Below are 15,036 nucleotides of genomic sequence, written 5' to 3' on the forward strand. Positions count from 1 at the left end.
TTTTCTAATCTCAATGACTGTTTTTTCTCTGTGTTTTTATGGTGAAATATTAGGCATATTCTCTCCAAAGCAAAAAACACAGCAAGGATTTCTACTTTTACCACTTCTAATGTCATGTTGAAGTGGTAGAAGTAGAAATCTTTGCTTTGTTCCTTGTGTTAGAGGGAATGTGCACAATAGTTCACCATTAAATATGATGTTAGCTGTAGATTTTTACAAATGCCCTATATCAGATTAGGGCATTTGTCTTCCAGTCCAAATTTCCTAAGGGTTTTTATCATCAGTGGGTTGTTGAATTTTTTATTGCTCAGCCACCACTGCTGGAAGTGGCACAAATGTCTATTAGGTGAGAGCTGCATATCACAGAAGACATCAAAAATCTTGAATGCTTGTCTTTTAGTAAAATAAATGATTCATAACTCATTCAGAAAGTTGACGGTTTTTATAAACATTGTCATACTCTGATCAGTAAATTAGTACAGCAGAAAGGGTTTGTAACTACTCCCTTTCTCATTGTGAATTATTGTCAGCATTTCATAATATTTTAAAGCTCTATTTTTAAATAGAATTAACTACTGATTTTGTTTACTTTGAATTTGACTTCCTGACTGAAGTACTTTGCCTATGAATTATGCGATAGTTTCATTTTATGTCTGCTGCCATCTCTATAACCTTACTTGGTTGTTTTTGTTTTGTGTTAGTTTTTCATTCTGGTCAAAGATTCACAGTTTTTCAATAGAGTATATTTTTTATTTACTACTTTATTTTGCATTAGAATTCTTTGGCATTTTGTTTCTTAGAGGCTCACTAAATTTCCTTCTGGAAGCAGAATTGGCCAAATATATAATCTTAGACATTTTAGGTTTATATCATGACAGTTTGAAAAACATCTTTAGCATACCTACTAGTCACATGGGTAAACTACTTAGCTCCTTTGCTTCAAGGTGGAACAATATAGCTGGGTCCTAGTCAATGGAACATAGAATTGAGAGAAGCTGCATTCAGGCCTGACCTTACAATATCTCTCTTGATCTGATTGGTTCCTGTTCTGCGCAGCTGGAAGCAAAAAGCACTGTACGGTGGGGGGCACATGTTGTTAGCAGTCTGGGTCTCCTTGGATGACAGACAGAGTGTCCTGTCAGGAAGACCTTCAGTGGACATGGAATGAATAAAAAATCCCCATTGCTCCACAATATTGGGATTTGAGGGCTTTATGCTACAGATCACCAATCCTGACTAATAAAAAATCTATATAGCAAAATGGTATAGCAAATCTTCCAACTCTGTAAAAGGAGTCACTCTCTCTTAATGCTTTAAATAAACACTTTTATAAGCATCCTCTAGTAGTTTTGCTGAAGATTTCTATATCATTGACCTGTTTTTTCCCACATATTACTTCAATGTATTTTAGAGCAGAAGGAGGAATAAGGGCTTCCCTAAGATATTTGGCTTTTTTTTTTCTTTCACTGTTAAATAAGAGACCAAGCAAGACTTACAAAAATTTCTCACTAAGTTCATTAAAAATTTGTAAAGTACTGGGGCACCTGAGTGGCTCAGCTAGTTCAGCATCTACCTTTGGCTCATGATCTCTAGGTTCAGGGATTCAGTTCTATGCTGGGTCCCCAGCACACTAGGGAGTCTGCTTCTCCCTCTCCCTTTGCCTCTTCTCCTGCTTGTGGTCCCTCTCTCTCTTCTTCTTCTCAAATGAATACATAGAAAAATAAAAAAAAATTGTAAAGTACTATGTTAACTATTCACAGCTATAAATATCTTTTTAAAATTATAAACATTTTTCCACATTCTACATATTTATTTCTAATTATCTTACTCATGATGCTATCATTAGTTTATATATATATATTTTTTAATTTTTATTTATTTATGATAGTCACAGAGAGAGAGAGAGAGGCAGAGACACAGGCAGAGGGAGAAGCAGGCTCCATGCACCGGGAGCCCGATGTGGGATTCGATCCCGGGTCTCCAGGATCGCGCGCTGGGCCAAAGGCAGGTGACAAACCGCTGCGCCACCCAGGGATCCCATTAGTTTATATTTTAAGTCACAGTGCACACTAAATTCAAGTTTTCTCTCCAATGATTTACTTGTAATCTCATAATCCAAATAGCTTTCTAATTAACAGTTTTTTTTTGTTTTGTTTTTTTGTTTTGTTTTGTTTTGTTTTTTTGCAGGGTGCGGGGAGCTTCTTGCAAATCTGACTGGACCACTGCAGACTGTACTTCACAATATTGTTGACTAGGAAAGGTTAGGAGCAGCTCTGTCTCTCTCTTGTTGTGGGTGAGCCTTCCTCATTATTCTATACTCATCAACAGAAGATTTCCATGAAGGAATGATTTTAACCTAACTTGTCCTTTTTTAAAAGGCTAGTTTAGTAAAACCAAATAATTTAATCGACAAATTTGCTTAACTAGGTATATGTGAACTGCAATACCCATGACATTGTGAAAGCCAAAAAGTAAATGAAGGGGCCACCATCACCTCCCCTACATTCTCAGAATATCTGTTTTAGGATAACTCAATGACTATTCCACTATCAAGAGAACACATTATTTGAGAGCCTTCCTTAAGATATACTTAACAACAACAACAAAACCAATTCTAATTTAATAACTCATCCTGGGGAATTTTTCTTGGCAATTTGTGAACTCTGTTGCTGCATTTCTTTGTTCATGTTACTGTAGGTACCACACCCCTGTGCATGTATCCTTGTTTCCTACTTCAAACAGAGAATTGAGAGCATCCTATGAGAAGCTTCTAAGTTGTTACCTCTTTTCCTCCTACCCTGAGAAATTCCATCTATCCTTCTTTCCTGTTTTAGGGAAGAAGTGTTTTCTCCCTCACAAGAAGAGTAATCTTAATAATGTTCCCCAAAATCACATTAAATTCCCTTTAGCTTTTTAGTTTATATTCAAGCATACTTTTTTCTTTTTAAGATTTTATTTATTTATTCATAGAGATGCAGAGAGAGAGAGAGAGAGAGAGAGAGAGAGAGAGGCAGAGACACAGGCAGAGGGAGAAGCAGGCTCCATGCAGAGAGCCTGAGGTGGGACTCGATCCCGGGACTCTAGGATCATGCCCTGGGCTGCAGGCGGCGCTAAACCGCTGCGCCACCGGGGCTGCCCTCAAGCATACTTTTTAATGATGTTCTTGAAACTTTGTAAATTAGTTTTCTATTTTTTCTTCATTTCTATTGTCTTTGAGCATCTGTCTACCTTGAACTGTATTGTATTCTGTTAGGTGATATCATGTCCTGTGTTAAGGAGATAGCATGTTAAACAATAAAACGTTCCAAAGAGAGCTTTAGTTATAATGACATCATTTGACATGTCAAAGTTTGGTTTGAATTTGTAGATGATTAGTTTCCTACAATTTTATGGCTGTTCATCATCTATTCCTTAGGCCTCGGTGGTAAGTTGGCCTTAAGATCAACTAGACCTTCACTTTCTTTTTTTCACTCCACACTGAGTTCTATGATGCAGAGGAATATCATTGCTGTTCTTCTGCTTTCTATTAGCTATAAATACAGTTTACCCACACTTCAAGAGTTAGACCCAAGAGATTCTTTAACAAAATATCAGTTTTACACATTTGACCTTACTTTCTTTAGGAAGGGTTTAGGAGGAATCAAGTATATTTTTCTTCTTTATGCATCCCTGGTGAAATAAACTCCTGATTGATGTCAAATTTTTTTTTGGTAAATCTAAGAGTCTCTTATTCAAGCTTTGATTGTATACATACATGACCGTTCAAGAGTCTTAGTAGGCAAGAGGTCAAGGTACAAAGGCTGAGGTTGTTTTGCTGTTTTCCCCAAAGCATCCAGCATGTGGAAAACTATATCAACTGACTGTGTCAGTGAAACTTCAAAATTATGATGAGCTTCTTTTGGACTCCCCTGGAACAGAACCATTCAATTCAGACATGGGGATCAAAATAGCAAAGTGTGATTAACACCACTTTTAGAGGACATGGTTAACAAGACAACCACTTTGGATAATTTAGGAGAGAAAGCCAAATCATTGACTAAGCATTGTTTTGTAATCATTACAGTATTAACAGACAAGTTTTCTGCAGGTAGCAATAATGAATTTGAGAAGCTGCTGTTGTGGCTGGGAGTGTGGGTGTTTGTAGGCTTAAGTGAGTGTTATGGGACTGGCAGGTACTTGGGGAATTAGAGGAGACCAGTAGATCTCAGTGAGAGGACAGTGATTCAATTTAAGGTGTAAGAAAGTCTCTGAGATTGGCCTGTGCTGCTGTAAATTCATTGGAAATCCTATAATTTCAAATTCAATCTAAAACTTAAACATTGAAAAAAAAAAACTTAAACATTGTCAGTTTTTAATGGTCAGAGAACCTTGCATTTAAACAAAAAGTGGGCCAGTGTTTTAAAGCCCTTTTAAATAATAATTATTATTTTATTTTATTTTTTTTTATTTTTTATTTTTTATTTATGATAGGCACACAGTGAGAGAGAGAGAGGCAGAGACACAGGCAGAGGGAGAAGCAGGCTCCATGCACCGGGAGCCTGACGTGGGATTCGATCCCGGGTCTCCAGGATAGCGTCCTGGGCCAAAGGCAGACGCCAAACTGCTGCGCCACCCAGGGATCCCTAATTATTATTTTAAAAAATTATTTATATTTTATTTTATTTATTTATTCATGAGAGACACAGACAGAAGCAGAGACATAGGCAGAGGAAGAAGCAGGCTCCCTGTGGGGAGCCTCATGCGGAACTTGATCCCAGGACCCCAGGATCACGACCAGAGCCACAGGCAGATGCTCAACCACTGAGCCACCCAGGTGCCCTATTTTAGGTAGTTAACATACAGTATTGATTTCTCTGGAGTAGAATTCAGTGATTCATCACTTACATAGAATATCCATTGCTTATCAGAAGTAAAGCCTTTTTTTTGTAATTAAATTCTGAAGTTTCTCTTGTTCTGGATTTCAAGTTTTTAAATGCTTCTGTTTCAAAGTCTTTTGTTTGAATTGTTGATGTCTATTATACTTATACCAAAATTTACTTTATCATTGTGTGGGTATATACCAGTATAACCAGGAAATGGATAACCAAGTCATTCTTATTTGGGTAAAAAAAAATGGTTCATTTTAATGTTTCCCTTTAACTAACAAAGCTCTAGATAGTGAACAAATGAAACACAAAGAATAACTGATATATAAATGCTCTCTATGATGTCAGGAACAACAGTACACAGTTAAAAGTACTCCCATTCTGTCCTTTGGGCTTTGCATAAGATCTTCTGTAAGGCTTTCCTTTAAAAATGCCACCTCTAATAGAATTATGTTTCATATAAACAAAGTTATTTAGGATTGTTCTCATAACAGTTCCTGAAAAATAATAATTTAATGAGAACCTCAAAGGTCAATCTAACTTTCTCTGAAGGGAGGCTCCACTGTAGCTGGCTCTGGGAAGGCTTTCAACATTACTCTTTTATAACAGACATTGTAGACAATGGTTTGAGTATGGCTGGTATTTCCTCTTCCTGTGTCACCTCTGGTATATTAGACCATCTTTTGAACAAAACTGCTTGCATGTATTCCATGTTCCTTTTTCTGTTTTTTTTTTTTTTTTTTTCCTCTGAGGTTCACAGACCTCTAAGTATGCCTGGCCTGTGTGTGTGCATCAGATAAATGAAGTGTCTGTGTTTGCATTTGGAGTAGCATTAAAAAAAAATACTCTGTAAAGTAATGCAAATTTTACCTTTAAGGTAGTTATGAAATGCCCTGCATTTATGTTTCTCCTTACAACCAAGTAGTAAGAGGTATGCCTGTCATATCAGAAGAAAATTTGCTGATTCAGAGAAGTGCAGATTTCCAAAGGACCAAACTTGTCCCAGGCTGTATGCAGTTTCTACAATCCTCTAGTCTCTAGCCTGCTTTCATATTCATTATTTAATTTCATCCTCAACAGTACACTCTGAAAGCTCTTCCTGATTTTATAGGAGAAGAAGCCAATATCAGAGTGGTTAATTGATTAGTGCGCAGACCAGTCAATTAGAGGCCAAGTTGGATTTGAACCAGGAATGGTGTCTCCACATCCACTGCACACTCCTTGGCATCATAGCTTTCTCTGTCATTCTGCTTTCCTGCCTAATGTGAGATTGGATGCTTATTTTCTATCCGCTGACTTTTGGCTGGCTTTCAGTGTGTATGGCTGTGGATCCCACCAGCTAATCTATTAAGTCTCTCAGTTAAGCTTGAGGAGCCTCAAAAAAGTCGCACGTGCATGTGATTTATTTCTTCCTTTGAACTGTTCATTTCAACTTTAGTTATTTTAGTACAAGTTTCTTAAGAACAATTCCTAGGAAAACTGTCCACTTCTGATCAAGTGGTGGCCAAGCCTATTGCTGGTACTTAGTTCCTTCCTTACCTCCTCATGTTGTGGCCCCGGCTGGGCATAAGCCTGCACAGACAGACCCTGGCCTTAGCCTTTCATGTGGTAAGAATGACCTCGTAAGCAGATGAGATTTGTACCACCTTGAGGTCTGTTACTTAAGATACCCAAGCAGGTTCATATTTTGCTTCCCACGAGTTGGGATGGAGAGGAAGTCTGCCACCCAACCTGAACTACGCAGGGAATGTAGTAGAGCATTCAGGTGGAATGTAGTAGAGCATTCAAGTCCCTGAAGGGTTTTGTGGAACAGAGCCATCTGCCAGCCTGGAAAGTTCACCTTGTATCTGAGAGAAATAGTCACTTACCTGTTTTAAGCCACTAGATTGTTATTGGCTTTCTTTGTTACAGCTAGCAAGCTTGGCCAAGCTAACATAGTTCACCATGCTAGATAGTGTTTTAGGGCCAAAGCAGTGAAAACTGCCCTCATGGGGATCCCATTCTATTGCAGGAGACAGACGGCAAACAGCCCAAGGAGTTAGCTATGTGTTGCTGCATTAGACAGGGATAAGTGGCACAGGGTTCATGGGAGCCAAGAAGGAAAACAAAGGTGTTGGGGAAAATGACTGCAATTCTGGACAGGGGATCAGGAGAAGTCTCACTGGGAAAGACAGTTGAGGAGACCACTGAAGAACACCAGAGAGCTAACAATGCAGAAGACATGATGGGGGAAAGCACTCCAGAGGGAGGGAGCAGCCAGGGCAAAGACCCTGAGTTAGAACAAAACCTGACATGCCTGCAAATCTGCAAGGAGGCCATTGTGCCTGAAGAAGAGAGTTTTATCAGCTGTTTGTTTCTTTCTTTTTTTTTTTTTTTTCAGCTGTTTGTTTCTATGGAACAAGTCACCCTATAGTGAAAACCACAATTGATTATTAGATCTCAATTCTGTGGGTTGGCAACCTGGGCTCAAGTAAGCTGAACTGTCTTTCTACTGGTCTCATGGGAAGTGATGGCTCAACAGGAGTGGGATGGTCTGAAATGGTATTGGTGCTCTGGGACTGGTGCTAGCTGTTGGCTGGGTCTTTGTTGCCAGGTGGTCTCACACCTCTGAGGAAGCTAGCTCATACTTCACACAGACATCAGTAGCAGAAGGAGCTAGCATGGGTGTTGTTAGCACCCTGAGAGCATGCCTTCAAAGTCCCCCAGACTCTGTTTGCTACTTTGTATTTGTTCAAACAAGTCACAGGCCAACACAGACTCAAGGGGGGAGATGGAAGTTGTCCCTCTTATTGGGAGGTGCGGCCAAGTCACACCGCAAGGATCGTTTCAGTAAGGTGGGAGGAATCACTGTGGATTCACATCTTTACAGACTGTCCACTGTAAGAGTAAATGAGGATGACAAGGTAGAAGTACTGGGGCATAATCATGTAGATCTTGCAGATTCTAGTGACTTTGTTAAGATATACTTCTTCAGGTTTTGGCCAGCTATATTAGAACATCTTCAAAAATTATTGGAAATAGATTGCCTGGGTAAATATTATGTAACTAACTAGTAGCAAGGCAGAAAACTACTGCTAATTACTACTAAATATAAAACCTATATTTATGGCGTGCCGGCATGGGGTTGAGTTCGTTTATCACTTAATTTAGAGCAGCACTGCAGGGTGAGGACACCCGTACCCAGAGAGGTTAAGTGATTTTCCCAAGATGGCACAAGTGCCAGAACTGGGGCTTCTACCAATGCCTTTCACACTGAGCCTTTCCCTGTGACCTTCTGCGGCCACTGAGATCCTGGCCATGGCCCAGAGCTATCAGGAGATGTGAAGTCAGATATTTCATCCTGGGAATACTCCCTGCTTCCTCACTTTTGGTCGGGGAGAAAGGAACTACTTAAAATAACCAGAGAGAGATTTTAGAGGAAGAGCCAGAGAAGCTGCTCCCCAGTGTTTTTACTAATATGGACTTTCTTGGTCTTGAGGAAGTACTTTGTTTCAAAAATAGCTGGTGCTTTTCCAAGGGGAGACTTGGAGCCGTTAGCCATTCACCTCATGCCTAAGATGCGTTGCTCTGAAGGCGGGGAGGGTGGGCCACTATCCCAGAGCCTGGAGGAGGCAGGAGGTCCACTGGCCTCTGGAACTGCCAGGACAGGGTTTCCTCATTCCTGCTGGTGCCCAGATATTTATGCCTGGGGGGATAGAGGACAAACAGCCCAGCAGGAAGGGAGGGTTTTCCCCTCTTCTTTTCCTTAAATTGGAAATGTTAGTGTTGAGCAGGCATCTGAAAACACAGCCAGGGTGACTGCACAAGTTGGTTAAGGATAAAGATTTGTCCTAAGAACAGATTTTAAGCTTGATTTGTTGGAATTCACTAGCATTTATAATCAAAGACTCTTGTTTTAACAGGTAAAAAGTTGGAGGTAGAGGAGGGACACCAGAAAAACTCCAGTGAAAAATCTATACCTTGTTTTTTAGAATGAGTTAAAATTATTAAATACTTACTATATACTAAACATTGTTCTTAGCATTTTATGTATATTAAAGCATCTAACCTCATGGAACCTAATGGGTAGGCAATATTATTTTTTTCTGTTCTACATGGAGGAAACTGAGGCTCAGAGTGAAAAGTTGCTTATTTTGGAAGGCAAAGGGTGGAGTCCCACTTCAGAGGGGCTTCAGTTTCCTTTCCAAATGGACTGATTGTTTATGTGTTTCCTGTATGTGCATGTGTGTGTATGCTTGCCTATGCATATGTGTGTATGTGTGTGCACATGTGTGTGATGTTTTTGGCAGGCATGCATCCACCTGCATAACTCCTGTCAAAATTTAACTACTTTTCCCATCCTCGGGGGCCATTTGTCCTTTGACGCTAATGCTCCATTTATCACTTGCCATTTCTTATCAGCCCACAGTCCCTGGAAAGCTATTTCCCTTGGAAGATGGATGTGGATGCTGCTTTTTGGGTAAAGAGAATGTTCTGTTTCCATAGTCCTCTTTGCTGAGTTTTTTTCAGCAGACCTGGGTATGCTGTGATTTGAGCACCAGGCCCTGCTCTGAGTCTGCTTTGTAGAATGCCTTGACTTCTTGGCTCAGGGGCAGATTGTTTATATTATTATGCACATTATAAAGCAGACTTCTTTCTGCAAAGAAAAGTTAAAGGTGAAGAGTAGAATCTGTGTGTCTGAGAAATAAAGAGATATTTGTGCACTTGAGGACATGTGAGCATACTTACTTATTTCGTGTGCTTCATCACATTTTATATTATGGTTTAGACTTATCTTACTTGGTCGCCAAGAATCATCTTTTAAAAACAGATCCAAAAATCATCTGTGTTTATAGCAAAACCTCAGCAAGTCAGACTGCTCTATTCACATAGCTTGGCTACAATTTAAGTTTGTAATCACATAAAGAGTTATTTGCTTAAAATTAATACACAAGCAGAGTTTAGGATTTACATAGAGTATATTCATGACAACATTTCTGTGTCCTTCAGAATATATATACATATAATATGCAAGATCAACATGTCCCTTACAATGTAGACTTGATTATTCATTAACATCATCCAATCTTTTTTTTGTTTATTTTCTTTCTTTCTTTCTTTCTTTCTTTCTTTCTTTCTTTCTTTCTTTCTTTCTTTCTTCTTTCTTTCTTTCTTTCTTTCTTTCTTTCTTTCTTTCTTTCTTCCTTTTCTTTCTTTCTTTCTTTCTTTCTTTCTTTCTTTCTTTCTTTCCTTTCTTTTTCTTCTTCTTCTTCTTCCTTTCTTCTTCTTTTTTGAGGGAGAGACAGAGATAGGGAGTGCATGAGTGGAGTGGGGAGGGGGAGAGAGAAGAATCTTAATCAGGGTGCATGGCTCAGCTTGAAGCCCAACACGGAGTTCGATCTCACCACCCTGATATCATGACCTGAGCCCAAATCAAGAATCAGAGGCTTAACTGACTGAGCCACCCAGGTGCTCCTATTGTCCAACCTTTTAACAGCTCAAATTACTAGATGTGCAATTACTTCAAAGAACTGACACTAAGGTTATTTAAAATGCATTATAATCCAAAGTGTTTGCTATTTCAGATCTTATTCCTACCTGTTCCATGTCCCCATAGGTACCAGTTTCACTTCGAAATGCTTATCAGATTCTGTATAAATTATTTGTTCTTTATCTATCTTTCTCAATAAACCCCGAGATTACTTTCAGTTACTCAAAAAACCTAGCATAGTGCTTCCTGAAGCTTGAGACTCAGAAGGAGCCTGTGTCTTCTTGGCTCCTGGCACTTGTTCAGAATTTGCTATTCCTTCTGCCTGGGGGTAACTTCATCCTTCTATTTTCTAGAATAGATTTTATATAATTAATGTTAATTCTTCTTTCAAGTTTTGGTAGCATTCTCCATGGAAACAATCTGTGCCTAGAGATTATGTTTTTGGATTGCTTTTAGTTACAAATTAAATTTCCTGCATAGTTAAAAGGCTATTCAAATTACACACTTCATAATGGGTAAGTTTGGTACTTTGTGCTTTTCAAGGAATTGGTCCATTACATCTAAGTTGTCAAATTTATGCGTGCAGACTTGTCCATTTTACTCCTTCATTACCATTTCGATATCTGCAGGATCCATAGTAATAGCCTCTGTTTCATTCCTGGTATTGGAAATCTATGTCCTCTCCTCTCTTCTTTGAGGGGTGTGTGTGTGTGTGTGATTTGTCAGTTTTGTTGATCCTTTCAAAGAAAAAGCTTTGTATTTCATTGATTTCCTCTACTGTTTCCTCTTTTGTTGTGCTTTTCATTTCACTGTTCTTTTCTGTAACTTTCCTTCTGCTTGCTTTGTGTTTACTTTTCTAGGTTCTCGAGGCGGAAGCTTAGATCACTGACTTGAAGGTACCCCCTCTTCTAATATAAGTATTTAGTGAGGTCTGTTCCCTCTCAGAACTGCTGTGGCCATGTCCCACACCTTTTATAGGTGGTATGTTCATTTTCATTCAGGGCAATGTATGGTTTCTTTCTCCTGAGACTTCTTTGACCCACAGGGCGTTTAAAAGTGCATTGCTTGATTTCCAGGTGTTTGAGGCTATTTTTCTCCGTTTTTGATTTTTAGTTTGACTCCAATGTGGACAGCAAACACATTCCATATGACTTCAGTTTTTTTCAGGTTTGTTGCTTTTGTTTCCTGATCCAAGATACAGTCTCTCTTGATATGTCAACTCAATCCTGTTGGTGGATGGTGTTGCTGAGTTCTTCCATAGCTTTAGTGGCTTTCTGTCTAGTTGTTCGATCAAGCACATACAGAGAGGTGATGAAGTCCTCAACGACAACCACAGTGTTGCTATTTTTGTTTGCAGTGCTATCAGGTTTTGCTTCACATGTGATGCAGCCCTGTTGTTTGGTGCATACATATTTGGGATTGCTAAGTCTTCTTGGTGGCATAGCCTTTTTATCGTTCTGTACTGTTCCTCTCTGTCACCTGTCACAGCTAATTTTCTTTGCTCTGAAGTCTGGTTCATCTGATATTAATATAGCTTTTTTTTAAATTTTTATTTATTTATGATAGTCACAGAGATAGAGAGAGAGAAAGAAAGGCAGAGACATAGGCAGAGGGAGAAGCAGGCTCCATGCACCGGGAGCCCGACGTGGGATTCGATCCCGGGTCTCCAGGATCGCGCCCTGGGCCCAAGGCAGGCGCCAAACCGCTGCGCCACCCAGGGATCCCCTTAATATAGCTTTTGATAGCTGCTTTCTCTTTTTTTAACATGTTGACTATAGTTAATTTTCCTAATATCATTTCAATTTAGTATACTTAGGTACCATGAACCACTCTGAAAACGATAAACTTACAATTATTAATTTTTTTTCTGACCACATTCCAACATAAGGACATCTAATTCATCCTACTTAAAGCAAGGTCTTTGCCATGTCCTGGGTTAGAGAGAGATCCTGTAGCCATGCTGGCCCAGCTCACCACTGCTAGCCATCTGATCCTATCCACTATTCTCTTCCTTTCATGGTGGGGGCCAGTTTGGGGTTTTGGTTTTTGATTGTTTGGTTTAGTTTGTTGTTTTATAAACAGGGATTATGGTGTTTCTGAGAAGCAAAGACTTAATATTTTCTCAATTTTAGGGTGAATTCCCAGTTTTCAGAGTGAGGCAGAGTCATTAAGTAAGTTATTAATTCAACCATGCTATCCTAAATATATAGGTGTAGTTAGTAAATAATTCAGTCTAACTCCCCTGAACAAATATGACACATTAAATAATACATAAACAAAGAGATAACAAATAAGTCAAAAGCTTCAACTCAGCTGCCCTAAGTCTCAGGTCATGTGCTTAATGGATCAGTGCATATTGATTCAATATCAATACATATTAGTGAGTGTTACAGTTAATGTGCCCAGCACTGTGCCCTCTTGGCGCCTCTTTCATTTCTGTCTGGGAATTCAAGGGCTTGTATAAATGTATTTTATTTTTTACTATAATATGACCAGTAAATAGCTTTTATGATTATTGAAAGGGGGGGATAATTCATTAAATAGTAAGAAGTTCCCCTCTTCTTGCCACTGATATTCAGGTAAGAGAAACATACCAGCATAGTTAATACACATATTTCCCCAAAAAAGTCAATGGCCCCATCTTTTGTTTTAGATACTCAAGGTGTTAGGCTCTGCAGAGGAGAATTTTTTAAATTTAGTTAAGAATCAATGCATTCCTTGGGTTACCAGGATAAAGTTTCCATATAAGAATCTCTAGTCCCCTGTGCTGAGGGAAATGCAGGTGTCCCCTCAGACAGAAGACCCCCTCCCTTTTTTCCTTGTGGCTCCTCAGGTCCCCATACAGAAAGGGCAGCCCCTCAGCTACTTAGCCTTTACATCTATGATGCTACCAATAGTTTATCATAAATAGAAAGAGGCATGGAGCTTGGGCTGGATTCAGAAGGATTCCTCTTCTGGGTCTTTCCTGTCTCTTGTTTCTCAGAGCTGCTCAGGACACCAGAATTCATCAAAATAAATGGTTCCCAAATCTCTCTGGAGTCAGAATCACATCTGGAACTTTTAAGAAACGTATTTTCCCAGGTGACTTCCCAAACACATTTGTTAATCAGACTCTTCTAGGGAGACTTATGTTTCAAAAGGTCCCTGGATAATTCTGATGAGCTGAGGGAAGGTTGGGAGCAAGAGGTCTCACCTGAATTCTTTATCTTTCAGATACCTACAAACAAAACCTATAAGCAGAAACCAACTCCAGACTCCCAGGCTTGTGTTTCTTCTCCTGTGAAGCCAGCCCATAAGGGGTTAATGATCTCATCCAGAGATTTCTGCTCTGAAGAGGGGTTGGAAGTGTTTTATTTACAAGCCACAGATTAAAGATGTAAGCATGTCTTAGTTTCAAGGTCCACCACTTCATAAAGCCGTATTCTCTTTTGTGACAGAAGTAGGCAGCTCTGGAAACCATAGGTTTCCTGGGTGGCCTGGTATAAATCTGAAGCCAAGAAGTCCTCTTTAGACAGAGAGTTGGTCAGCTGCAGAGCTCAGGGTCACTCAAATAAGACCCCGGGGAGAGGAAAAGTGTGAAACATCCTGTAAGAACAGCCCTCACAGGGCTGTCGACATGAATTTTGAATTATGGCTTCCATAGCTAGCTCATTCTCAAGAGACACGAAGGCTGTTAGGTTGGTTTTTATCTCTGTCTACTACTTGGTAGAACGATCCAGGAGAAAGTTTGCTTTAAAAAGAACAAGCTGAGTTTCCCAGTCAGGGATGGAGTGAAAGCTTCTTTCTCTTTTTCTTGCTGGGCTCCGTGGAAGAGTCTCCAGAGCACAGATCCTTATCCAAGCAAGAAGAGGGTGTGTGCCATGGCCGCCCTAGCCGTTCTCAAGCGAGGCCTGTGGGCTGGGGCCAGGAGCAGGAATTCCCCACACAGACACAGAGTCTGCTGCCCGAGACAGGAGCCGCGGCTCCACAGAAAGCCACTCTGTTCCCTGCCACCAGGTAATGCTCACACAACACACACACACAGCAGTGGAAAAAGGAGTATTTGAAAGGAGTGTTTTTTTTCCCTAGAATACACAGTGCTCTTATTTCCTTAGGGGTGCAGTAAAAATTAGCAATGAATAAGTTGCCAAATGTAGCTAAGAGTCAGTAAGGATATTTATCTCCACAGGCTGGGGTTGCTGGACGGGTTGCTGGGACAAACTTTGAATCCTTCTATAAATCATAATGAAAGATTAAAATAAGAAAGCATTTGCTAAACATGCCTGCAAGGAGGCTTTTATACTGCTGTTTTTTTTTTTTTCCTTGCCAACTGCTGCTTTAGATATCACTGGGCTGTGAATCCAACAGAAAATGTGTATTTGTTTGAGGCGGGAAGCAATAAATAAATAAATAAATAAATAAATAAATAAATAAATATTTTTAAAAAGATGTACATGTGTGGAACCTTGGTTTACATAGGTTTTTGAGGTCAAAGAAAATTCAGTTGGTAAATCTAAGTGTATACATTATATTCAGTTTTAAAAAAAAGTTTAAAAAACCCAAGAGTATATCCGCAAGACAGGTGAATTCTTAACAAAGAGCATATTGAAATGTATCGTTTGTTTTCTATTTCATTCAGATATAAACATCAGTTTTATTTAAAATCTGTAAAAAAAAAAAAAAAGTCTTCAAGCCTTCAATCATTTAAAAAAAAACACTGAC

At 39.4% G+C, this 15,036-nt stretch overlaps 1 long non-coding RNA gene across 4 annotated transcripts in view; it reads left to right on the plus strand.

The window, feature by feature from the left end:
• LOC112678426 (uncharacterized) overlaps positions 1–14,747 on the plus strand; it is a 25,402-nt gene extending 10,655 nt beyond the window's left edge. For 3 of the 4 annotated variants that reach the window (XR_003147573.3, XR_003147575.3, XR_007407000.1), the window contains exons 2-3: positions 2,188–2,293; positions 13,549–14,747. This is a non-coding gene — a long non-coding RNA (uncharacterized LOC112678426). The remainder of the gene's footprint in view (positions 1–2,187; positions 2,294–13,548) is intronic. The other variant, XR_007406999.1, reaches the window with a different exon arrangement.
• Positions 14,748–15,036: the final 289 nt, after the last annotated feature.

Source organism: Canis lupus, chromosome 29, assembly GCF_003254725.2.
Source record: "Canis lupus dingo isolate Sandy chromosome 29, ASM325472v2, whole genome shotgun sequence".
Classification (NCBI taxonomy): Eukaryota; Metazoa; Chordata; class Mammalia; order Carnivora; family Canidae; genus Canis; species Canis lupus.